Source organism: Canis aureus, chromosome 3 (assembly GCF_053574225.1).
Source record: "Canis aureus isolate CA01 chromosome 3, VMU_Caureus_v.1.0, whole genome shotgun sequence".
Classification (NCBI taxonomy): Eukaryota; Metazoa; Chordata; class Mammalia; order Carnivora; family Canidae; genus Canis; species Canis aureus.
The window spans coordinates 35319066-35346264 of NC_135613.1; the positions used below are offsets into that span (position 1 = coordinate 35319066).

The 27199-nt window shown below is 40.4% G+C and overlaps 1 long non-coding RNA gene across 2 annotated transcripts in view; it reads right to left on the reverse strand.

Moving 5' to 3' along the window:
* Positions 1–1561: 1561 nt before the first annotated feature.
* The window catches only part of LOC144305058 (uncharacterized), a 36647-nt gene continuing 11009 nt past the window's right edge, over positions 1562–27199 (reverse strand). Inside the window, exons 1-4 of one of the 2 annotated variants that reach the window (XR_013372093.1) lie at positions 22933–23018; positions 9273–9390; positions 4450–4617; positions 1562–1828 (exon numbers count right to left, since the gene is read on the reverse strand). This is a non-coding gene — a long non-coding RNA (uncharacterized LOC144305058). Of the gene's footprint in view, positions 1829–4449; positions 4618–9272; positions 9391–22932; positions 23019–27199 lie in introns of those variants that run through there. The other variant, XR_013372102.1, reaches the window with a different exon arrangement.

The window sequence follows — 27199 nt, forward strand, 5'->3', positions numbered from 1 at the left end:
AGACAAATTTCAGAACTCTAATGAGGCAGGAATAATAGCTTTATGCAAAACAATGGATTTCAGCTAATGGTCATCTTTCCCAAACCGTAGGGGAACAGGGATGACCAACTGGTCAATGGGTGGACTCATGTGGGTGAGAAAAGGATACCCCTAGCATTTCCCCCTAGCTCTTTGCACCTAACTGTTGAAAACAGCTGTTTTCAATATGGTAACAATTTAGGAAAACAGTCAAAAGGATACCTTGGAAATTTTAGTCCTACAGTTATGAAAAGACCCACAGGAGGAGACGCGTTGTCTTTAACTGGGTCATTTCATTTGAACCATGGTGGGTTTTATTTTATTTTTAAGTGAAATAAACCTTAAGAACAATTATTGTTCAACACACATTTTTATGCATACTTCCTGTCTTTAAAAGGGCTGGCTCCATAATTGAAGCAAATATAAAATATATAAAACAACAAATGGAAACATGTGCTGGCACTACCCATGGTGAGTTCTTTCTTGACAAAAAGTGTTTCCAGGGAGTATTACAAAATTTTCAAGCCATGTGAGGTAGTTTGGATAGGATATGGAGACCATCTTCTTTCTCTTACACAATACTATTAATGTCCTGCTCTGTAAATATAAAAAAAATGTTTATTTATATATTCATTCTTGTTTCCTCAAGTCTTTTGCCTCAGTGTTATGAGACTTTGAAATAAAAGAAAGAAAGAGGCTTTGGAATCATAGTTGAAAGCAATGCCTCATGGACAGGGGTTTAAAAGTAATAAGGAATAATTCCTCCTCTCCCTATAAGTTCTGAACCAATTGAGAAACAAACACAAAGGACAGCAAGATGAAGGTAAAACTTCCAGGCTTCATTGTTGGTAGTGTTGCCTTGGATGGCAAGGCTTGGACCTGAGGCCAAACAGACTTTCATTATTTTTTTCCATGAACAGGACTTTGAATGACACATTTGAGAGAGTGTGAATCTACAGAATGGGCAAACATTTACATAGCTTAGTGCAAGAAGAATCACTGCCCCTTGACCATGCAGTTCCAATAGCAAAGACTATAAATCAAAGCTCTTAACCCTACCTAGTCTAGAAACACACTGGTGAGTGTCAGACTAACTACTCAGCTACTAGATGAATCATTCCATCAGGAAGAATTGAGTATGGTATGGGGAACATGGGCTACCCGTTGACTCTAAGGCAGGCAGTCTCCTTAGGAAATACATGGAAAGAAGAAAAGATATATGACCATGGGTATTTTGTTTTTCCTTTGAGTCTCACTTTTCCCATTTAATAGATGAGATACCTGGATCTTTCCAACACCAACTGAGTGTCCTATACTCAACCCTATTCTCACACTAACCACCCAGAGTTAGTGTCAGACTCCACAGGCTTAAGAGCTCAGCTGCATAAGACTGCCCTCCCTTCGTCTGAAGTAGCAAGTCCCAGGTCCCCAGGCTACCTACGCTTCTGTCCAACTTGGCTACAAATTCGGGGTGTTCCCCACCACTCCCCTCCCCCATAAGGTCCAATAATTCACTAGAAAAAACTCACAGAACTCAGAAAAGTACTATACTTAATATCGCAATTTTAATATAAAGGATACAACTGAGAAACAGTCAAATGGAAGGGATACAGAGAGCAAGGTCAGGGGTGGGCATGGTGTAGGGTTTCTGTGCCTTTTCTGTCTGTACCACCCTCCCAGCACATTGAAGTATTCATCAATCCAGAAGCTCCCCAGACTTCCATCGGTCTAGAGTTTCCATCAAGGCTTCATTATGTAGGCATGGTTGTTCCAATCATTGATCACTCAATCTCTAGCCCCATTCTTCTCTCTAGAGGGTAGGGAGTAAGGCTAAAGCTTTAATCCTCTAACAGGTGTGCAGCCAGCCTCTCCTTTGAAACATGACAATCCAATTTGAATCCCCTTGTCTGCACAAGCTCAGACATGGTGTAAAGGGGATCATTCTCAATATCAGAAAACACTCCTATTACACAGGAAGTTCTAAGGAATTTCTAAGGTCTGTGCCAGGAACTGGGGGTAAAGACCAATTATATATATTTTATCATTTCACGGTATCCACTTGATGTACCTAACTAGCTCTATAGACACTTGAAGATTAACTAAATTAAGGTAAATAAGTATTTTTGAACATTAATTACCTGCTCCAACCAGCTGGTTAGATAAGGGCACTAGACCTATTTAGAGGTTCCCCAATTTTTTAAAGATTTGAGAGAGAGAGAGAGATAGAGAGAGAGAGCATATATGTCTGTAAACAGGCAGAGGGAGAGACAGAAATCCTCAGAGTTCTTGCTGAGTGCAGAGCCTGATGTGGGGCTCGATCCCAGGACCCCAAGATTATGACCTGAACTAAGGTCAAGAGTTGGATGCTTAGCCACCCAGGTGTCCTAGGGGTTCCTCAACTTTTCATCAATAAAGACCTCATCTATTATAATCTCAGAATGGATATTATGTTTTGAAAGATTTTTGCTTCTCAGGCTGATACATTAAAAATAGGGAGGAAACTCAACACACTATTTATAGGTTGAAAAGTAATGGAAAGCTACACAGAACAGATGATCTCATGTCCAGCAATATGACCCCACCAAGCTGATTACCTTCCAACCAAAATTGAAGAAAAGGCTTATCTTTGTGGCTTAACCTTTGGGAAATGAGTATATTTGTATTATGCATCAAAAATGTCTCTGATTACAGAACATGAGAGACTCCTAACTCTGGGAAACGAACAAGGGGTGGTGGAAAGGGAGGTGGGTGGGGGGTGGCAGTGACTGGGTGATGGGCACTGAGGGGGGCACTTGATGGGATGAGCACTGGGTGTTATTCTATATGTTGGCAAATTGAACTCCAATAAAAAAAATGTCTCTGATTAGAAAGAAGGAGCATAGGAAATATTAGAAGTCTATAGGTGATGAAATTAGGAGCAATTTGTAAATACAGGGAATATAAATAAAAATAGAAAGAAATGAATGCATTTCACTTGGAAAACTTGTAAGTCAAAAAACTGTTAAACCTATAAAAATGAACTAAAATGGCTAATATTTTGGTAGAGCTCTAAGAACCTGATTCAGAGAAGATCATCTTTCAAGATTCTTTCCAACATTTATTGTTTTCTCATTAACAAATATTTGTTGAGTATTGAGCCAGACATTGTTCCAGGCAATGGAGATAGGAAGCAAAAAGACATTTGAGGTTCTTACCCTCAAGAGTTTAAAATGCTCTGGGCTTAAAATGATGATCATAGGGATATCATATATCCCATGTTACATATCATATGCCATATTGTATCATTAATTATCATATTAATAGTTATAATAAGCATGTGATAAATGTTAAGATATGTTAAGTCTGTGCTGTGTTTTGCAGGGGTGATTTTAGTTCCTCTTCAGAGCAGGTCATGAGGTTGGTACTGTTATAATCAAAATCTGAGTCCCAGAGCAGTTTAGTTAGTTGGCCAGGGTCACATAGCTACTAAGTGACAGAAATGGGATTGGTTCCCAAGTCGGCTGTTCCATACTTTTAACCCCTACTCCTGAGATAGGATTTTCTGCTTGTACTTCTATGCCCTCCTTTCATAGACATGGCCAACATGCATATGAGAAAATGCTCTGCATTATTTATTTTTTTATAAATTTATTTTTTATTGGTGTTCAATTTGCCAACATATAGAATAACACCCAGTGCTCATCCCGTCAAGTGCCCCCCTCAGTGCCCGTCACCCAGTCACCCCCAACCCCCGCCCACCTCCCCTTCCACCACCCCTAGTTCGTTTCTCAGAGTTAGGAGTCTCTCATATTCTGTCTCCCTTTCTGATATTTCCTACCCATTTCTTCTCTCTTCCCTTCTATTCCCTTTCACTATTATATATATTCCCCAAATGAATGAGACCATATAATGTTTGTCCTTCTGCGATTGACTTATTTCACTCAGCATAATACCCTCCAGTTCCATCCACGTTGAAGCAAATGGTGCTATGCCCTTCTTTTAAAGAGGAGGGCTTTGAAACATATAAGAGTGTGTGTGTGTGTGTGTGTGTGTGTGTGTGTGTATGTATGTGTAAAATCAATTTTAAAATTAGCAAATAAAATGATTGTTGAATTTGGCCAGGTGTTTGGAAAATCTGGGTGCTTCTGGCACTTTCTACTGGCAAGGCATCAAGGCTTCTGCCCTAATGAGTGGTTATCCATGAGACACTGCAGTGAGCCACTTCAGGAGGGGGCATCAGAAAATTCAGGTGCAAAATTGTTGGCAGGGATGATACAGAAGGAACTTGGAGACCCAGATTTGGCAAAGGAAACCCTGAAATACTTGTTTGAAGAGAAAATCCTTTGTATAAGGCTGAGTCAGGTATTTTGTCTCTGCCTTTTTTTTGGGGGGGTGGAAATGGAGGAGGATAGCTCTTGGAAGTCATTGGGGCAGGGACAAAATTCAACCCACCTGCTAGTTTTACATAGCAGTCTTGCAAATCAAACTTCACTTGTGGGCACTCTGAGAGCTCCCAGATGATGGCCTTAGAGTCTGGGGCAACTGTCACTCTTGGCTGAACTTAACTCAAAACCACCAGCAAGGGTTCCTTCTCTCATATAGACACCTATTTGGTTTGAGCTGTAAGATAAGATGAGAAATGGTTGGGCAGGGCAATGGAGGGAGAGAGGCAGGTGCGTCAGTGTATTTTTATCCTGCCACTCTCTTTGAAGTGCATGCCACATGCTCCACAAAGTCTTTCCCTCAGGGTAAAATGGAAATAAAATTACCTGCTCTGGGAATTTCAGAGTGAAAAATGAACTCACAGCCAGGATGCTAGGATTGTTACAGACATGACATTTAATAGGGTAAGGAGAGGTGATTCAGGGCAGGGATCCATAATGGAGCAAGTAGAAGGGAACCTGGACTTTAGAGTCCTACATCCTGAGCAGGATGCTCTGCATCATGGAGCCTCAATTCCTCCATATTTAAAATGACAGTAGTAGTAGTAGCAGCAGCAGCAGCAGCAGTAATAAAATCAGGACTTGCCCTTAGGAAATTATAGGATTCCAAACCCTGGCAGGGGTAGGAAGAGCTTTCTAGTTCTTGGTGAAGGCAGCATTAATAGGAAGGACAGCATTTCATAGAGAAACAATTGGTACACTATTTTACATCAGCTGGGGCTGAGGGCTGGGCTGAGGCATCTGCAGAGCACAGGCCATGAGGTATAGTCCATTATACAAACACACACACCATCTTCTTTATCCATTCATCTGTCATTTAGGCTCTTTTCATAGTTTGGCTATTGGGGACATTCCTGCTATAAGCATTGGGATGCAGCTGTCCCTTTGGATCACATTTATATCTTTGGACTAAATACGTAGTAGTGCAACTGCTAGGTCCTAGGGTAGGTCAATTTTTAACTTCTTTAGGAACCTCCACACTACTTTCCAGAGCAGCTGTACCAGCGTGCATTCCCACCAACAATGTATGAGGGTTCCCCTTTCTCTGCATCTGTACCAATATTTGTTGTTTCCGGTCTTATTAACTTTAGCCGTTTTGGCCAGTGTGAGGTGGTATCTCATTGTGGTTTTGATTTGTATTTCTCTGATGCTCAGTGATGGTGAGCTTTTTTTCATGTGTCTGTTGGTCATTTGTAGGTCTTCTTTGGAGGAATGTCTGTTTATATCTTCTGCCCATTTCTTGACTGGATTATTTGTTTTTGGGGTGTTGAGTTTGATAAGTTCTTTATAGGTCTTGGTTACTAGCCCTTTATCTGATAAGACATTTGCAAATATCTTCTCCCATTCTGCAGTTGTCCTTGGTTTTGCTGAATGTTTCCTTTGCTGTGCAGAAGATTTTTATCTTACTAAAACCCAATAGCTAAATTTTGTCTTCATTTCTCTTGCCTTTGGAGACATTTCTAGCAAGGAGTGGTTGCGGCTGAGGTGGAAGAGATTGTTACCTGTGTTCTCTAGGATTTTGATGGATTCCTGTCTCACATTTAGGTTTTCATCCATTTTATCTTTGTATATGGTGTAAGAAAGTGGCCCAGTTCCATTCTTCTACATGTGGCTGTCCAATTTTTTTTAATACCATTTGTTGAAGAGACTTTTTTTTCCCATTGGATATTCTTTCTTGCTTTGTTGAAGATTATTTGACCATAGAGTTGAGTTTCTATTTCTGAGGCCTCTCTGTACTTGTAAATAGGCTTGATAATAAGAGGACTACCTTCTAGGGGCCATAGGGACTTGAATCATAAACTCATATAAACGGGTTTTATAAGTGCCTCATATGCAGTAGGTTTATTTAACAGTTAGGAATAATTACCCTTTTTTCTTTGGGAAAAGTGAGGCCTAGGACTTATTTAGGGTTATAGAAGTAGTAGCAGAGCTTAGACTGAAATCCCATTTTCTCAAATTTCAGTTCTGCTCCTCCCCAGTTTTTGAACACAGACAAAATTTTAGAGCTGAGAAATAGCTTGAATATCAGTTTTCTTTATGCTCCCATTTAATATACAAGGAAACCAACACCCAGACAGGTTGAGTGAGAGGCTCATAGTCATCCAACAAGATAGTGCCAGGGCCTAATAGAACACAGTCTTCCTGACTACACTCCCTCTGGGCCATGCAGAGAGGCTATTTATGATGAAAAGTAGAGCTGGGTTAAGAATAAACACTCATGTGCCACACTGTCTTTCTCAGGAAGCCTGTGCCCTTAGGGAACCAGTCAGGCTTCACAGTGTTCCTATTAGGATAGAAACTAAGTAAAAATTAAATGCAGCTTTGGAAACCATTGAATCCTTTAACTTTTGGAAATTGCTGGAATTTGATAACCACATTCTCCCTAAGGCATCTTCCCTAAGAGGACAGGAGTCCAGGAATCAGCCACCCAAGTGGCAAAGGTCTGGAGTTAGATACCTTTACTGTGAGCGCCCTGAGACCTGCAAGGCTCTCCTTTCCCCTCTACCCACGTGTATATTACAGGAAGTACGCAAGCACAGTAAAAGCATTTTGAAAGATGAGGATATGTAACAGCACCCACCTCATAGGCACAGTAGGGAGAATTAATGGAGTTATTTCATGTAAATTGCTTAGAACAGTGCCTGGCAGGTAATACATGCTCAATATAGCACTGCAGGCTCTGTAAGCAGTGCTTTGTTTAAATGGCTCTACCACACTCCATAGGATGGCCATATTAGAGCTGTTAAAATGTTGAACCACTTTGTCAGCGTGGTTATTGAATGCTGATCATTTCCCTAGCATTGGCACCAATGTCCCACCCATTCAGATAGTGCATCGGTGGACAACTTTATTCTAAAGCAGGAGCCTGCTCACTATGCTCCTAGGGCCAACACCAGCCCACCTCTTGGTTTTCTAAATACAGTTTTGCTGAAACACAGACACTCCATTGAAATATTGCCTGGGGCAACTCTTGCCTTACCGTGGCAGAGCTGAATAGTTTCAGCAGAGCCTGGTGCTTTTACTGTTTAGCCTTTTTCAGAAAACATTTGCCAGTTCCTGTTCTCAATGAATCTTAAGTGTGTAAAAAGCTTTTGTGTTTTTTTTTTTGCAAAGATTATTAAAACTATGTATAGGCATGTGTACATGTACACATATTCCTTTCCCACTAAATTGCTCTAACTCTTTGAGTCCATCCTCAGTGTTTCTTTTGGCCAGGACAAGGTGGGTGGGAAAGGCAGGGTGCAAGCCCTGCCCTAATAGAGTTGCTTGATGGTGTGGAGCCATTGGGCATGGTTATTTTCTGGGTCCCTTTAACAATGTGCTTCTTTTAAATTTTTTTCTTCATGATTCAAAGTTTTGTTCCATGTACATTTCCATCAACCTCATGAAGAACACTTTGTATTAGACAAGAAGATGAAAGAAGAGAAAGGGCTCTGGCTAGGAGCCCAAGACCTGAGATCCAGATCTGTTTTTTCACTAATTTGCCACATGACCTTGGGTGAATGTCCTGTCTTGACAGTATTTCAAGTCCATCCCCAGGTTGTCTGTGTGGTCTAGCTTCTAATTGTTTTCCTCTGGACACGTTCAATGGCTTCTCTCCTCCTGGCCTCTCTGCCCTCACTTGGCCTTCTCTACCCACCCTCCAGCCTTTGGTGAAGCTACTCCTCTCCTCAAAAATTATCATGGGATTTTACTTTATACATTTTAACCTCTCTGAGATCCAGTTTCTCATAGAAAGAGGGTTAACAATAGGGGGCTGTGATGGCATTATTGTGAAGGTCTGATGAGATGTGTAATGTATTGTTCTAAACGCAGTAGACCACCACCACCAGACCAGCATCACAGTGGATCAGACCCCAAAACCCTGCTCCCCTCTCTTGAAACTTGGGCCAGAAATCCTACTCTTGGGGAAATTCAAACACTGGAAACACTTTCCAAAATCTTTTTCCTCCATCCAAGCTTCTGCCTACTGGCCTGGCATGGTACAAATGCTTTCACAGGCAACTGGGATTTTAATCTGTGCCAAGAGACTGCTTGTCCAAGGTCGCTTGGCAATACTTGATCCTCCAAGTCCCCTACCTCCACACATTTACTCTTTCAACATTCAGTCTTTCAAAGACATCTATAAATAGGTGCTTAGTTTATCTTCAGATAAACCTTAGAAATAGGCATGTATTATTCATCTATGACAGATAAGGGAATGGAAGGCCAGAGAGGTGAAGTGACCTATTCAAGGTCACACAGACATTTTGCAGCTCAGGTGGGAATAAAACTCCCATCTTTTAGCTCCTGGTCACATGCTCTTTCCTCCACTCTACACAGATTTTTAAATGGCTTTTTGTCTTAAAATTTCCCACACCTGGCTTTAACCCCAAATAAAATTTTTGTGCATAAAGTCAGTATTATGGAGCCGAGAGGGAGAGTGGTGGGAAAGAAATCTCATGTTAATGGGCTTGATGCTAGACAGGAACTTTAAACTGAGAGAAAAAAACAGGATGTAGATGAAATCTCTGCAGAGGAAAAGAAAATAATGTTTTACTTATAAAAAAAAGGGAAAGAAAAAGGAAACTGGGCCCTGCTACCAAGGTATTCAATTCTAACATATTAAATTCAAGGAACACAAATACCATTGACATGAGAACTTCTGCATGGAGAGGAGAAAAACCTTATTATGATTTGAAAACCTGGAGATTACTTTTTTCCTCTCCTTTTTCCAATTTATATCCCTGCCTGGGTCTCAGTGTCTCCCATAAATGAGAGGGTGGATGGGTGACTCAATGTAGGCTAAGCCTGGCTACTATCACAACAAATCCTCAGATGTTAATCACTCACAACAACAAAGATTTACTTCTTGCTCTCTTGGATTGGTGGTGGCTCTGCTCCAGGTCTTCCTTTTCCCCAGATCAAAGTGGAAGGAGCAACCCCTCCCTGGGACATGTCAGTGTCATGGCTGAGAGGAAAGAAACAAAGCAGAACTGTTGTTTGCTCATTAGAATTTTTGCTTGGAAAGAACACATACCATTTCTTTCACATTTTGTGAGCCAAAGCAAGTCATATGGACACGTCCAATGTCAATGGGATGGGAATTATGGTTCTCCTCAAGGACAGGTCCAATAAAGTAGGGCCTTACAGGAAGGAACAGCAGATTCTGGCAGTAATACAGTCTATCAAAATTGGGTTAAACTTAGTATATCCAACTGTTTTTCCTTCATATTTCCAACGGCTACATTTGGATGCTTTACCTCAAATTCAGCATGTCCAAAACTGAACTCAACCACCTCTGCTCCCCAAGTGTACCCTTCTTTCTCTCTTTTCCACAGAAATGGTGCCACCATCTGTCTACCCCATCACCCAAACCAGAATAGAGAGTTATCCTAGACTGTTTTTCCTTGGTCTCACTTCTATATCCAATCATTAGCTGAGTCCTATAGATTCTGCTTCTGAATTATCTTTCACTTTTATCGCCTTCTCTAGATTTCTTACGAACTGTTGTAGTCCAGGCCAAGGCTGATGAAGGCCTGACTGACTGCATCAAGTCCCTCATGAATCTCCCCACCTCTAGCCTGTGGCCCCCAATGTGGGGTATGGGTTTGAGGAGAGAGGACATAATAAAATCCAGAAATCATCACAAGACCAGTAGATTATTCCTGAATAAATGGTCAGTAAATTTTTCTTTCAAAGTATTTCTTCCTCTCTCTTTTTTTTTTTCCAAGGAGGAAGGGACAGAAGTCAAATACATTAAACAATTAACATGATCCTAAAAAAAAAATGTTATCCTTCATTGAATATTAATGAATTCTTTAGTCCAGCATTCTAAAATATAAAGAAAGATGATGGGAAATGCAAGTCCTTAAAACAAAACAAAAAAAAAGCCTCCCATTGTGGGAGGCAACACATTGGACTGTACCATTCATTCTAGAAAGCTGGACGTGGATGCAAAAAACTTGAGCCATCTTTGTTCACTGCTGCTATACCTGTGCCTGGCTTCCCAGTTTCTAGATTCTCCAGAGGGAAAGGTAGAGAAGGAAAGACTGGGTGGTGAGGCAGTGGGTGGAGCCTCAGTCAGAAATGGTAGACCTGGTAAGAATTTCACTCCTGCTACTTCTCCAGGTTTTGGTGACATGACATTAGACACAGCAAGAAGAGACCTCAGTTACTAGGGAGTCCAGCCCCCACACTTCGTGGTGAAGAACTGCAGTGTCAGAGAAGGACAGTGACTTGCTCAAGGTTGCCTAGTAAGTGAGCAGCAGGACTAGGCCCAGAAGCCAGGATGCCTACATAATAGTGAAGCCTCTTTGTACTGTGACAGTCTGGGACATAGTGCTGAAGAAGAGCAATAAGTCCAGTTTCTCTAGCTCTTTATGTACATTTTCTTCTTCATCTATTTCATCTTCTCCCATCAATGGTCTTACCAAAATTTGACCTTTTCTCAGACACAACAGATACTTCTAGGACTTTCCATTGGTATATTTGCATTCAGTTTGAGAACTAAGTGGACCGCATTGTTGGAAGTAGGCCAGCCTCTGAATTAAAAGACCTAGGGCCAGAGCCAGCTTCTACTGCTCACTTACTATGTAACATTAGGCTCTGCTTAGTCTTGGTTTCCTCATTTACAGAATGGGTGTAGTAACACATGCCTCTCAGGCTGCCTCTTATAAAAATTAAATAAGAAATAAGTGTAATTACTTAGCACTGAAACTGATCATTCAGTTTGTCTCACTTCTACTGAAGTATTTGCTCAGTGCAAGATCCCAGGACCACAAATATTGCCCAGTGTCAGCCAGCAAGCACTAACCACAGCTCCCTGCTAGCATGCTGGTCTTCTCCACCCACCGATTGACAAGGCAAAGAAGACAGACAGGGAAGGAAGGATCAATCCTTTCTAGAGTCAGGGGAGGGGATACTGGAGAGTAAATTTTGAATGATGAAACAGAACTCCCTACATGAGAAATTGGGGTAATTTTCAGGAAATTTAACAGCATGAGCAGATGCAAAGGTGTGATGGTTTTTGGAAAGCTAAAGCAAGACATTTAATACAGCTAAAGCACAGATTAGAAGGGGAAGTGAGTGGGGGATGGTCAGAGTGAGAAACAAGACTAGAAAGTTTGGTTGGGCCAATTCATAAGGCGGCACCAGTGAGAGACGCTGAAGAGAGGAGTAGGAATTCAGTGCGAGCCAGAGCTCTCAGGCTGGTGGGCCTGGGGTTCAGCCCAAAGACATGTTCACTTGATTCACATAGGGCCTTAATTTAGGTGGGGCATGCACTCTCCAATTCTACTTTTTACTTTCTTCCTGGCCCTGACCTTACTCTGCTACTTTACTTATTTTTATTTCCTGCCTGGACCTTGAAGGCATTTGAGCTTGAGAGGTTTGGAGCAGAGCACTGATAAAATTGGATTTGAGTTTTAGATTCATGCCAGTGGCTGGATCCCGGGTGGGCCACAGGGGTAATGCTCGTGGTCAGGAGTCCAGTTAACAGATAGCCATAAGAGGTGGCCATAATTCAGTTGGAAAATGATTAGATCCTGATCTAAGGCAGAGGTAGAGAGGGCAATGAGAGGGAGGTGAATGTGAGAATTATTTGGGAAGACAGAATCTGCAGGACTTGGTAAAAAATTAAGGGGAGTTTAAGAGAGAAAGGAACTTAACTGAAGGATTTTAGGGCAGACTGTCTTATGCTGGATATCATTGAGGTCCTGCCCAGTGTCTGATGGGGCATAGAACCTCAATAAGTGCTTCTTCAGTATATAAAAAAGTGGGTAAGGGATTTCAGATGGTTCTTGGGTTTCTAACTTAAAAGGAGACGTATATTAGATTTCCAAATTTTCTTCACTGAATGTGAGCAGCACATTTCCAATAATAATGAAGCTTTGGCTTCCGTTTTAAACTAAACACCAATTCCTCAAGATCCAGATAGCCCATGGAAGGCTACCAAAGGAACTTGGTGGGCTTATGAGAAGCATAAATTAGAGGCACTGGTTAAAGGGGATGCTGTCTGACATTTCCCGTAGGAGGCCTAGACCAAAAAAGTTCAAATACTGAGTTCTTACGCTTTTGGAGATAAAAGTTAGAAAAAGTCCAACTCTGGAGCTGCCAAGAGGCTGGGCTCCTTCTCCTTGCCTAGCACTCTCATCATTGAAGTAACAACAAAGATATAACCAACAAAATAAATAAGTGTTCTGTGGATTGAAGAGATAATACTTTCATTGGCCAAATGTTAAAATATCAAAGGTCCAGGAAAGGATATGGTTATGGGCCTTTGATGTACCATAAAGGCCCATTTCATGCACCAGTCGGGAGTATTTCAGGGCAAAGATGGAATGATATTTTATGTCACCTCTGAGGCATAAAGGACACTTTATGAGTCAAAGGAAGCCAAGTTCTTAAATGGCCGGAGACTGGCAGGTTACTAGTTTAAAATCTAAACACCAACCCAGATTCCAAAACAAAATTACTCTCAGCACCCCTGCCCAGGAGAAGTTTGCTCAGGTTGTCAGAGGCAGTGAAGTGGGAGATATATTCCCACACCAGGCCGATGGAATCCCAATGGCTCCAGTCACCAGAGGGAACAGGGCCCAAAGTGCCAATATTAGCAGATGGGCCCATGCCTACTGAGCCATGGGGGTCAAGAAAGGACCCAGGGTCTAAAAGATGGTGAAAAATTAGTGAAGTATTATCTTCTCAGGAAATTTCTGTTGAGTAAACACTGAATGAGGAATTGTGCTTCATTCCCATCTGTGCTTGAATGTTTCTTCCTCAGGACCCCATTATACTGTGTCCTTTTGCCCACTTTTATTTTCTTCAGCGATATATAAGAGTGGTGGTGCATATAATTTGTTTCTTTGTGGTCTCTTTTGATGGTAAGATCCATGTAGACATGGGCAATCTCCCCACAAGAGAATGCTGCTTGACACAAAGCAGGGCCATGTAAAAAACTGGCCAACAGATGAATGAGGGCCTCTTACTTGTGCAGAGCCCTGTGCTAAGTGATTCTTATCTGGTCCCTCCCTTTTTAACGCTCACAGTCTAGGCAGAGAGACGGCCACCATGTTGTACTGAAATCCTTAGTGCTGATGTAGAGCAATGTGCAGGATGCTCCAGTCCCAGGAAAACACCAAAGCAAGCTTGTTGGTAAAGGTCAGGGAAACCACCAGGAAAGTGAAGTTCCAGCCAACATCCAAAGGATGCATGAGAGTTAGCCAGAAAGGGATGTAGGGAGAGTTTCTACAGCAAAAGAAATGGCTGGTGCCAAGTCACAGCACACCCATTGAAGTGGCTGAGTAAAGATGTGTTGAATGAATGAATACATGCATGAAGTTGTTAAAGATTACCACAACTTATTTTTCTAATCATTCATTCAAAAAGACAGTCAAAAAAGTGCCTTCCCCTCATGTGTCATTTGTCTGAATTATGCACTGGCCCGTTTCATTTTTTCCCTACAAAAATATAAACATTCCCAGGAGCATGAGCAGGTTGACATAGGAACTTGGAAAAAACAAAACAAAACAAGGCAAACAATAGACAGTATATAACAGCTTCCTCCGGCAAACACACAGCCTCTCAGAAAATGAAAGGACTTCAAGTATCACCTAGTGAGGTGTGCTGAAAAGGACCTAGAATTTGAAATTGGAAGGATGGGATTCAAGCATTACATCAGTATTTGCCAGGCAAGTCATTTTGTGTCTGTCAGTTATGATTTCTGAGCTGTGAGAATCAAATGAAAGTACTTTGTGAACCAAAAAGTTATGGATAAATAAGAGTAATTTATTTTTATTCTTCCCACTCAATTTATTATTTATTTTCTAAATGACAGAGTAAAATGCACTCTTTTTTGGGCATACAGTTCTAGGAATTTCAACACACACAGAGATTTATGTAACTGCCACCAAAATCAGAATACAGAATAGTTCTTGTTACCCCCAAACTCCCTCCTGCCACCTATTTACAATAACATGTTTCCTGCACCCTTCACCCTGAGCCGCCTCTGATGCATTCTCTTAGACTATATATAGTTCTGTGTCTCTCTAAATGGAGAATAGCAGATAGATGGACTCATACAGTACACAGCCTTGGAGATGGATTTCTTTCACTTAGCATAATACCTTTGAAATTCATCCCAGAGACACCTGGGTGGCCTTTGGCTCAGGTCGTGGTCCCAGGGTCCTGGGATCAAGTCCTGCATCAGGCTCCTCGCAGGGAGCCGGCTTCTCCCTCTGTCTGTGTCTCTGCCTCTCTCTCTCTGTGTCTCTCAGGAATAAATAAAATAAAATAAAATTAAAAAAAAACTCATCCCAGTTGTTGCACGTATCACAAAATCATTCCTTTTATTGCTGAGCAGTGTTGTATGGTATGGATAAGCCATGGTTTGTCTATCCATGCACCCACTGAAGCACATTTAAGTTGTTTCCACTTTTTGGTGATTATGAAGAGACCAACTAAACACATTTGTATATGACTATTTGCATGAACCTAAGTTTTAATTTTTCTAGAGAAAATACCCAGTAGTGGGATTGGCAAGTAACAGTTTAAGTGCATGATTAACTTGATTAAAACCAGAGTCACTGTACCATGTTGCATCCCCAGGAATGTGATTTGGTTTTGAAGAGAAGAAATAGAGGTCTGGAGAAGTGAAGCGATTCACTTCTGATCACAAAGCAAATGAGGAAATGTGGATAAGAATTCTAAGAATTGTTAGTTTTCTGCACACTTTCATTAAGCTGAGATTTAACACTGTTCATTTCATGTACTCCAAGAAAACTGTTTGAGAGGAGCTCTACTTATTGGTTTGCTTATTTATTGGCCCCATTTTACCAGTGAAGAGACAGATGGTAGGGTAGGTCTAATAGGGCAAATGACCTGCCCAGGGTCACATAACTCATGTGTGATGGATAGAGTCTGACTCCAAGCTCACGCTCCTTTCCCTTGTGCAGTTTCCTTCACTTGCTGAAAGTTACCCAGAGGTTTATTTTAAATGAATCAACATTTCCACCCGCATGGTTATGCTATGTTACAGAAAAAAAAATTTCCATGCTTTCATAGCATGAACTGTGCTTATTAATAACTGTTCCTCAATTGCTTCAATTTTCACATTATTAAAAAGCTAAAGCCTGGCTCACTTGTCACTTTCTTCTCTCTGGTTGGAATGAATTTTTGTGTTTGTGTGTGTGTGTGTGTGTGTGTGTGTGTGTGTGTGTGTAACTGGGGCTAGGACTGAAAAATGAAAGAAGGATTTATGTCTGATGCCCACCGTGCTACCAGGCAACTCCTCGCCCCTTGGTGCACTTCTATTGGCGTTTCACAAGCAGGTGGTCCCTAACCTCAGCCTGGATCAGGGACAATTGGAGATGACCAGAGACACACTGTGGTTCCTGCATCCCAGGAGTGCACATATCCAGTTTCATGGCTGAAAAGTGTTGAGACGGTTTTCAGCTCCAGGCTGTCTGTGTCAGCAGGGAAAAACTGATGGCCTCCTTTCAGAACTGGCTTTTATGGGAGCCTCACATGTCTCCCAGGCTAGAGTTTCCACTTGAGCCCTAAAGACAAACAGCAGGAAGGAAGCAAGATAGGGAAGGATGGAAGAGAAAAAGAAAGTAATGAAAGAAGGAGAAAAGAAAGAAAAAAAGAAATGCAGAAAAGAGGGGAAAACCTAGAGAGAGACAGAAGGAAACCTGCAAAACACTAAGGAGCAAGGAAAAGAAGCAATGGCCATGATAGCCAAACTGTGGAAGGAGCCTCGGTGTCCAACGAAAGATGAATGGATAAAGAAGATGTGGTTTATGTATACAATGGAATATTACTCAGCTATTAGAAATGACAAATACCCACCATTTGCTTCAACGTGGATGGAACTGGAGGGTATTATGCTGAGTGAAGTAAGTCAGTCGGAGAAGGACAAACATTATATGTTCTCATTCATTTGGGGAATATAAATAATAGTGAAAGGGAATATAAGGGAAGGGGGAAGAAATGTGTGGGAAATATCAGAAAGGGAGACAGAACGTAAAGACTTCTAACTCTGGGAAACGAACTAGGGGTGGTAGAAGGGGAGGAGGGCGGGGGGTGGGAGTGAATGGGTGATGGGCACTGGGGGTTATTCTGTATGTTAGTAAATTGAACACTAATAAAAAATAAATTAAAAAAAAAAAGAAAAAAAAGAAAAGAAAAAAAAATAAAAAAAATAAAAAAGTAAAAAAAAAATAAATCCAAAAAAAAACAAAAAAAAAAAAAAAAAAGGAAAAGAAGACATGAATGCAGGTAGCTTGTTTTCCTTCTTTGGTGTTTGTTATAGATTATCCTGAACTAGCTGGAAGGGAACAGAGTGATTGAACCAAGCTAATTAGATCTTCATTTGATTTTGTGTTTGTTTGACTACTTAGTTTATAACTTGGCAGAGAATTTTATCATATATACCCTGCTAACTGGTTTATCTAAACTGAGATTGAGCATGAACAAAATTGACTTTGGATTTGCTGCTTCAGACCACACAAAAGAGGGGAGAAAGTCCTTTCAAGTAAACACTCACGTGCAGTGTCAGACCTAACAGGGAGACCTCAGCAGCCTCTCAGAGACCCAGGGACAGCAGAGTTGGTGAGCATGCCTGGGCTGAGTGCGCTCGTGTGCACCCCCCCCCCCCCCACAAAAATACTCCCCCCACACACACGCACACAGAGTGAGACCAGGGAACAGCATGGTAGCCTTTTAGGAATTTGGAATTCACAGTCAGCTCTGAGTTTAATTCCTGGCTTGCTCCTCACTGAGCCTCAGTAGTCTCAATTGTGAAATGGGGGTAAAAATACTATCCTATTGGGCAGAAGCAAGGATTCAATGAAATAGCAGGGAAGATGCTTTGCATCAAGTATAGCTTTTAGGAAGAGCTTGATTCCCTATTTTTTTTATCTTTGATTTTTTTAAATAAATTTATTTTTTATTGGTGTTCAATTTACCAACATACAGAATAACACCCAGTGCTCATCCCGTCAAATGCTCCACTTAGTGCCCGTTACCCATTCACCCCCACCCCCGCCCTCCTCCCTCTTCCACCACCCCTAGTTCGTTTCCCAGAGTTAGGAGTCTTTATGTTCTGTCTCCCTTTCTGATATTTCCCACACATTTCTTCTCCCTATTGTTCTTTGCCTCTGATGTTGAGGAGGACTGACACCAAGGCTGTAGGCTATGCCCCAATCATTTACAGCTTGGTTCCCATCAAAACCAAATTCTGGGACTTCAACAACATACCTTTTCAGTCTCCCTATGGGTAAATTATACTGGATTTCAGTCCCTATAGGCAAGTCACATTTCAAGCAATGGCTTAAAATGCTGGGCATTTGCAGTCCCTGAGATGTATACTCTCTTATTTTTGGGTTTCCCAGTGGAGTGTCCTTGCTCTTTGGCCTCTCTGATCATTCTCACTGGGTCTCTAACTTGAGCTTAGGCATCATCTTTTCTGGGTCTCCTCTCCAGACACTGGGCTCTGTGCCTCTCCTTGGGGCTCACTTGGCAATCTCTACAATCACACTCAGAGACCATGTTGTGCTGTGCTGTCCGTATTGGTTCATTTGCCTGTCAGAATGCAAGCTCCTTGAATGCAGGAACTGTTTTCTGTCTCAGATTTGCAATCCCTAATATGATACCTGCTTGTGTGACTGCATGCCAGTCATTTAGCCTCCTTTAGCCTCAATCTTCTCATCCATAAAATGGGGATAATACAAGTACTTAAGGGTTAACTGACTCAAGACATGTAAAAGCTCATGGTACTGTTGCTGGTACATAGTAAGTGCTCAATGTATATTAGCTATTATAAGTATCATTTGAATTATCAAATGAATGATCGAATATGAGCAAGACACTTCCCTGCCATTGAGGAGTTTAGTCTAGTAGGGGAAGCGTATACGAATAGCTCACAATGAAACTATGTGATAATAAAATGCAAATCCATTAAAAAAGGAAAGAACAATAGAAAAGAAGATTCATTTAAAATTTGATCACTAAGGTAATGGCGAAAGTTCAAGAAGTACAACATTGGTGTGTGTTTATGTGTATGTAGGGAGGACAAGGGAAGAATAAATAGAAAGTATCATAATAATACCAAGGACTTAGGCTACAGAGAACTATGACTGAGGCTTCTCCAGTTTGCTTGGAGTTTCCTAGCTACCAAAGCAGAAAATTAGGCCAATTTTTCATTAAAAATCTTTGATTCTAGCTGCAAGAGATTATCAAAAAATTTTCAACGACACTACTGGTGTTATGGGAGCGACAGTCCTTTATTGGTGAGACTATCCCACATCTTGCAGGCCTCTTCCTGCTAAAGATCAATTGTGTCCTCAATTGATCAATTGCTGTGACAATCACAAAATGTCTCTATACTTTCACAAATGCCCTTTAGGGGTAGAGCTACCCTGACCCAGAATCACTCAAGTAACCCATTTGGTTTCAAGGAAGAGGAGGTCAAGATTCAGAGAGAGGATGGGACTATCCTCTCCCCAGACCAATAACATCAAAGGAAGGCCCCAAACCCCACGTGTTTTGACCCTGGTTTGGTTTCTATCAGTGTTCTATTGATCTGTGTTTTCTTTTTAAAAATTCTCTTGATTCTATTATTTCTACCATATACTGAAACAAACCCACCCTCTGCATTTGAAGATTCTGTTTAATTTCCCAATCTGTAAACTATTATCCTGTATGGGGAGATGGTGGGGGAGAAATATCCAATTATCTCACAGGCAGAAACCAGAGGGCCTCAGTGCTCTTGCATGCTTGGAGAGTTCTGAGTGAAAGTCAGAATACCCAATTTCCCTCACGGAGGCTGTGCCAACATACTTTCCTTGAGACTTCCCAGGCCAGGCAATTTGACTCACTGATTCGGAGAATTCAGACAGAGAAGCCCAAGCTCTTCCTTCTTTGGCTACATTTACGTGGTGATTCTGATAGAAGCAAATGGAGGAGTGGAGTGTCTCATTCAGTGCAATTATAATCACAGTTCACGGTTCAGAAACTCCTTGCAGATGCTCTGCTGGGTAAGGAGGGGCCAATGTGATCTGGGTCTTTGTCAGCCTGAGGATCAGCTGAGATCTACAGGCAGTGTAGAGGGAAGACATTTGGGTTTACAGCTGGAGCCTGACCTGAGATTTTCTGCCTCTGCAGCTTATGCCTTTGTGATCTTGACTGAATACCATCCTCCTTTTGGAGCCTCATCCTGAGAGCGCTGAACTCATATGGTTATTGTGGGTAATCTCATCAGACGATAATGAGAGAGTTGTTTGCCTTTTTAAGGCAGCGTACCATGGCAGAGAACACCGGTGCTCACCAATGATTCAGTCTCCTTTCTTCATCCTGAATACATAGCTGAATCTCATCTTGGCCCCCTTGCCAGTGGAAGGTGGAGAGGTGGTGCGTCTCCCTTGCACAGCACTCTACCCTCTCTCCTCATGTGCCTTGTTACCCAATACAGTTTGATTCCAAAATCCACCCCCACCCCAATGAAGCACCATTGTTATTTGAAAGACAAACCTACAGTTGGACCCTGTTTTTGGAACTTAACCTCTGTGACCTCAGGAAGGTCATCTTACAGCTGAGGTAATTGAACTCAGAGAAGGAAAGTGGGACTAATAGAACCTCGGTTATGGGATTATTGTGAAGATTAAATGGGACCGTGGATGGGAGGCATCTGGCATGGTGCCTGGCACATAGAAGGTGCTCAATAAATGTCAGTCACAGCATTCTTCCTTCTTCCTGAAGAGTGAAGAGCTTTGTTTCCTATCAAAGGAATCCCTGAGTATAGGAAACAGTAGTTAAGAAATTGGGGGGAGAGGTATGTAGGTATTTCCTGATTCCCTTATCCCAATTGCAACCCCATTTAAGAATTCATCCTTTGAAGGTACCCTGGACTAGAAGAAGTGTTGGATTTTTTTTTCCAGTCTTGGTTTTTTGAACACATAGCTCTTCTTCTTCTCTGGACTCGTTTCTCTTTAGAATGGGGGAGCTGAACTAAATGACCTCCAAGAGCCCTCTAGCTCTGCCAGAGTGGAATTCCATGTTAATGTGAGAAGACTGAAAGACTGTGGAGAGAAAGGCATCAAGGATGGGGAATGGGCTGGAATGGAGGCTTAGAGGTATCATATAACATGTCCCAAAGGACGCAAGCCATGCTCCAAGGTCATACAGAAAAGATTTACAGTCTTGGAGTCCATAAATAATCCCTGGATGGTGGAGTCTTTTAAATATCTGATGACACTGGATGCCACAGTAGGGGAGAAAGCCCATTCTTCTCACGAACTCTAGTGTTATTGTGAACTTTTGCAAGATTGGATTGAGGCTTGCTTTCTTTTCCTTTTCTTGTCTTTTTCTCCTTCCTCTTCTTCCTCCCTGTTCTCTTTCTCTCTAGGCTCCTTCGCCTCCCTTCTCTCCCTGTCCTGGTTTGCTACTGACAACTACTCTCTCATTCTTTAAAGAACTTTGCTTCTTTCACTTTTCTTTTTGATGCATGCATTTTATTATCTAGTTTCCAACCCAAATTATTTAACTTATGTGCATTTTTTTTCTGCCTCTTATTTAGTCTTAGCTCTGTATCTCTCCAGATACTATGGGAAGAGAATCAGGTCACTTTTTGATTAAACAATCTTTGAGACTTAATAACAACACTAATAACAGACTGACTGGTTTATAAATTCAAGAGAGGGTCAGGCACCATAATTTTAACTACTATTGCAGACAGTTGAGGTTATTGCAGAAAGATCATGGTGGGGGAGACAATTCTGAGAAAAAACAAGTTGAGGACAAATAGCCTCTTTTCAACACTGTTTACAGTCTTTAAGGATAATCACGAATTCCAAGTTTTCGCAGACAAAATCATTAACTCTGACATTCCAATCAACCTTGAAATTAACTCCAATCTAAACTTCAACCACTGAGCAGACATTTTTTGATGTGCAATCATATGCTTTTTCCTTTGGAGTAGAAAATTAAGAGCACAATTTGGAATCATATAGACAGTGTTACCATAGTATTTTATTCCTAAGGTGGCCTTAATTATAATCATAGGGAAATAGAGATTTTACCTATATTAGAGACCTCCTTCCTTCCCTTCATCCTTAATATATACACAGGTTGAATATTTTGACTAGAAACCACAACATCCCAAATTCTTAGCCCAGTGCCCAGGCTTTGTCAGAAAGTCAAATGATTTCATCTTCTCAGCCACCCTGCAACCGAAGTATCACTATCACCAATTAGAAATGAGATTGCAGTAGTTTCAGACTTCAAAGTGGTAGGCCTAAGATTTGGTTCCTAGTCTATCTAATTCCAAAACTTCTCTTTCTTGTGCCCAGAAATTCCTTCTACTTACTATTGTTTTGGTCACCCAAAATCAACACCAATATTTTTTCTTTTTTTTTGTGGAATATAAAAATCAAAAGGTGATTAAACTCTGGGAAAAAAATATAATAATGTAAGTTTCCTTTTCCAACGGGAAGGCATTTCATGCTTTCATTTATTCCTTCTCAATAAACTGTCCTCTTCATTGTTGCATTATCACTAGCTTTCTTTTTTAATTTAATTTTTACTTTCTGTATACTCCCACTCCATGACTGTATGTGCTTTGAGGAAAGAGATAATCTCTGCTGCATTTGCAATTTCTATCCAGAGTTGAGTCCAATGCATGGCATCATGCAAATGCCCCCATACTGAGTGCTCCCTACTATGTGATTACTCTTTAGCCAATATTTAACTGGTGCTTTTCATGTATAATCATCCATGATGAAGAAGACCCCAGACCACTGAATGTAGTTGGAGAGAGAAGATTAAAACTGGGAGCAAACAGTTCATGATGGAAGAGAGAACCAAGGGACCAGTGAATATTTGGGCTCATTGTCAAGGCCTCAGAGCTTTCCTCATTGTGGTGGAACATGTATGAAGACGACTGTACTGGTTATTCCCTATTTGTCCTCTAGATCTATTCTCTACTCCTCTCTGACTGACTCTAATGCCCAGAGTCTGACCTCTATAGAATGTATCACTCTGGTTCTTTCCTGTTTTTCAGTTGAGTTTGGCCGCTAAGTGCTGACAGGATAGTAGAATGAAGAAAAGAGAGGGTGGGTACTTAGTTTGTCTACTCCCTCCCTGCTTTGCCATGGTTAGGGTAGCTCCTGTTGGGCAGCCCCTCTCCTTCATCTCCCAGTCTCACTGGGCTCTGATCCAGTTGGTCCCTTTTCTTTCCCTTTCAGCTACTGGAGTAGCAGTAGCTTTTTGCAATCCCTAGACTCTGGGTATGTTCCCCCCCCCCCTTTTTAAAAATATTTTATTTATTTATTTATGAGACACACACACACACACACACACACACACACAGAGGCAGAGACATAGGCAGAGGGAGAAGCAGGAAGCCTGATGTGGGACTTGATCCCAGGACCCCAGGATCATGACCTGAGCCAAAGACAGACGCTCAATCACTGAGCCACCCAGGTGCCCCACTGCATATGTCCCTTAATGCTGTCCTCACCTCTGTAAATAATCTCTTCTTTAAGTTTTCTTCAGTTAAACATGTTGAGTGTTCTGTTTCTTACCAGGACACTGATTGGTACAGGGGCTGTTGGGCTGTAATAATTGTCGATTATGTGTTAACATGGGCTGGTCAAGCAGAAACTCTCCCCTGAAGCCAGGGACACATCTGCTTAAGTGATAGGAAGTAGATGAACAGAGGCTAATGGTCTCTACAACTCTATATAGGCATGATAGCTCTAAACCCTTCCCCCATCATTCATTCATTCATTCATTCATTCGTGCAATTAGTCAATGAATTTTTAGGGTGTGGCCACTGTGTCTCAGGCAGACTTCTAAGTTTTAAAATTAGATCACAAATAAAACTGACAAAACAGCTGGGTGATTGGAGTTTTCATTCTGGTTAAAGAGGACATATTTTCTTTCTCTCTTGTTTCCCCCCCGCCCCCCCCTCAGGTGAGGAAGTAGAGAAGGATAGAGAGTAGGGCTGTAAGGCTCTATGTTTGCTTAAAAAATTAACCCCAGAACAATTATTTCTTACTAGTATTTGGGTCACTAAATCTCAACTCTTCTGAGAATGAAGTACTGTGTTTCCCTTTCTTGCTACTCGAAAGCATGTTGGTTTATTAGTCTGTCAATATTCATCCCAACAAATTGAATTTGGGTCAAAGCCTAATGATGTATGCTTCTTTCCATGAATAAAAATCAAGTTTTCATACAATCATGGACTGAATTTGACATGGGCTATTGCTCAGCTGAAGAAATGGACTCGCATTTTATGTTCAGAATGTCAGATCCATGGAGCACCTGGGTGGTTCAGTCAGTTGAGCATTTGACTCTTGATTTTGGCTCATGTCATGATCTCAAGGTTGTGAGATGGAGCCCCACGTCCAGCTCTACACTGGGCATGGAGCCTGTTTGGGATTCTCTCTCTTCCTCTGTCTCTTCCCTCTACCCCTCACCCCCAACTTGCTTGCTTTCTCTCTAAAATAAATACAATGTTTAAAAAGTTGGTTCCAGAAAATACCTGATGCATGGGAAGTTCCTGATATAGCATTTAGCACATAATACATACCGAACAGGTTTTATTTTTTATCTTCACAGCAACATACAAGTTAGGTGAGAATTAGTATTTTTTTAAGATTTTATTTTTAAGTAAGCTGTACCCCCAACCTGGGGTTCAAACTCACAACCCCAAGATCAAGAGTCACATGCTCCAGTGACTGAGCCAGCCAGGCACCTCAAGGTGAGACTTATTATACCTTTCTAATGGATAACAAAAATGAGGCTTGAAATGATTCAGAATAAAGCTGTAAAAAAAGAAAAAGGCTTTGAAATAAGACATCTGCAACGGGTGATTCTAATATAAATATACACTACAGGCACATCCAGAATGGTGTTCAATTCCCTGTAAACTTCATGAAACTTTCTGTTGTTCCCACACAAGTTAGCATCTTAGTATATAAATGAGTGAAATTATAGAAATTTGAATCTGCTTTAATTTACAAAAATGCATAAACCAGCTACAATCCCTATTTTTCATTAATGCTTATAACAATTAATGTATACCATGCTTCATAGCTGGTCACAAACATTGGAGTATATGTAGCGGCACCAATGGGGAGATGCATTCCTGGTGATAATTTAGTTCAAGGATTCCCTAAACTTTTTCCTCACCAAAGTCTTATCCTAGTTTTTCTTTTTCCCTTCAGAGTTGTCAAGTTTTAAAAAATAATTCCACATTTTATTGGTGTTAATTAGGAAAAAATGTAAGGCAGAATGAATTTGCTGTTAATACTTCTTTAATATTGCCTGCAAAACAATTCAGTATTTGAAAGAGTATGACAAACAGGTTGAGAAGCTCTCATAAATTGTGTGAACAGTTGTTGCATATTTATGTGGTTATGCCAGACCATCCACCCCTTCAGAAATGTCTTTTCCTCTGTCCTACTATTAATTCTTATGTGTTTGGGCATGAGGCAAAGTTCTCTAGCTTAGAGTCATGTTATATTCTTACTGTTTACGTAAGAAAATATTTTTTATGTTGCAGTAAAAAAATCTATTGAAGAAAAATTATCATGACATTTTGTTTACAGGTACAGGAACCTTGTTTATTAACTACAAAACAGCATTTACAATCTATGTAATTTTTGTAATTAAAAAAATATTAACACTGGGATATCTCATTGTGTGTTTCCATACTTTCTTAAATGTCCACAATAAACTTGTGGCACTTTTTTTTTTTTTTAAATTTTCTTTCTTTCTTTCTTTCTTTCTTTATTTATTTATTTTTTAGAGCTCTGGTTTTTGTTTTTTAATGAAATACGACTTCACATGCAATAGACAGCATGGTATTAAACATATGTTTTAGTGAATTTTTACTACTTAGATAAAATTCCTCCCAGCACCTCATGGGGTTCCCTTATATCACCTCCCAGTCAATACAGTCTATACATGTGACAGCTATTATAATTTCTATTATCATCGATTCATTTTGCATTTCATAATTCATAAAAAATGAAATACAGTTTTTATTCACTTGTGTTTGATTTTTCTTCACTTATTATGCCATGAGATTGATGCATATCATGTGTATCAGTTTGATATTTCTCATTGCTTTATTGTCTACATTTTGTATATATTGGCATTTCGGCATATAAATAAATTTCAGTTTCTGGCTACTATGAGTGAAGTTGTTATAACATTCCTTAGGCATGCCTTTTGTTGGGCAAATTAATAAAACTTTTGTTAGGTATGTGTCTTAGGTATTGAATTACTTGGTCATGGACCGTGTGTTTTTTTTTTTTTTTTTCAGTCTTAGTAGATTCTCCCAATTTTCAAAGTTGAGGCAGTTTATACTACTACCAATAGGGCATAAAAGTTCCAGGTGCTGAACACTATTAGAAATGTTAGGGTTTTGTCAGAGTTCTTTTTCTTGTTCCATTTAGAAATCCCTGTGGATACATAGTGGCATCTAACTGTGGTTTAATTTACATTTCTCTGATTTGATCATGTGCTTACTGGTCATTTGGATAACCTCTTGTGAAATGCTTCTGCGAGTCTTTTGTCTATTTACAAAAAAATTTCTCTTATTAATAATTTATAGTTCTTTATATTTTTTTATTATGAATTTTCTGTTGGCTATGTGCAATATAAATACCTTTTCCTACTCTGTTGTCTTTCCTCAGGATAAGCTGTAGTTTTTAATATTAATAAAGTCAAATTCATGACTCTTTTCCTTGATGGTTACTGTATTTTGTATTCTACTTAAGAAATACTTGCCTACCCCAAGGTTATGAAGATATGTTTTCTGTTATCTTCTAGAGGTTTTATTTTCTTGACCCATCACAGTAGGGCTATAATCCATCTAGAACCAAATTTTATGTATATTAGAGTTCAAAGTTTAATTCCATATTAATATCCAATTAACTCCACCAATTATTAAAAACATCACTCTTTTTTCACTGTACTGCAGTGATATGAATTGACTGTGTATGTATGCATCTGTTTCTGGTATTTGTTCCACTGGTTGTCTATACCTGGATCAATACCACACTTGACTTAATGTAGATTTATAGCAAGTCTTGAAATCTGGTAGTTTAAGTACTTCAACTTTACTCTTCTTTTTTCAGATTATCTTTGTTTGGCTTGGCTCTTTACCTTTCCATATAAATTTTACAATCAGCTTGTTGATGTCCATACAGTAAGAATCTTCCACTTTCAACCCCAAGCCCCTCAGGAATCCTTTGCTCTTCATATCTGCCCTTCTCTCCTAGCTCCTGTAGGTTTTATTTCCTGCAGCCTGTACCTGTAATTCTCTTTGAAGGATGCCCTGAAAGCTACAGGAACCACTTTGCCCAAATGTATAGAGAGCTTTAAATGCCAGGGAGTTTAGGTACTCCATAGATCTTAGCAATGACTAACTGTTGCAGGAATATGAAAGCCCAACTTATGTGCATTGAAGTGGGAAAGATTTCAGGTGTCAGTTACATTCCTTAATTTCCCTGTGGGATCATGCAGAGGCCAGATATTTGCTCACTTTCTTCCCTTTCCATGTTCTACTTCTCTACTTCCCAATCAGTTCCTTCTGAGAACATTTCTCTAATAAATCACTTGCATGTGAATCCTCATCTCAGGATTTACTTTAAAGTGATCCAAACGAAGACATTTTGGAAAAAAAAATTGCTGGGATTTTAATCAGGATTATGCTGAATGTATAGATCAGTTTTGATAGAACTGACAAAATTACAATATTGAGTCCTCTAATC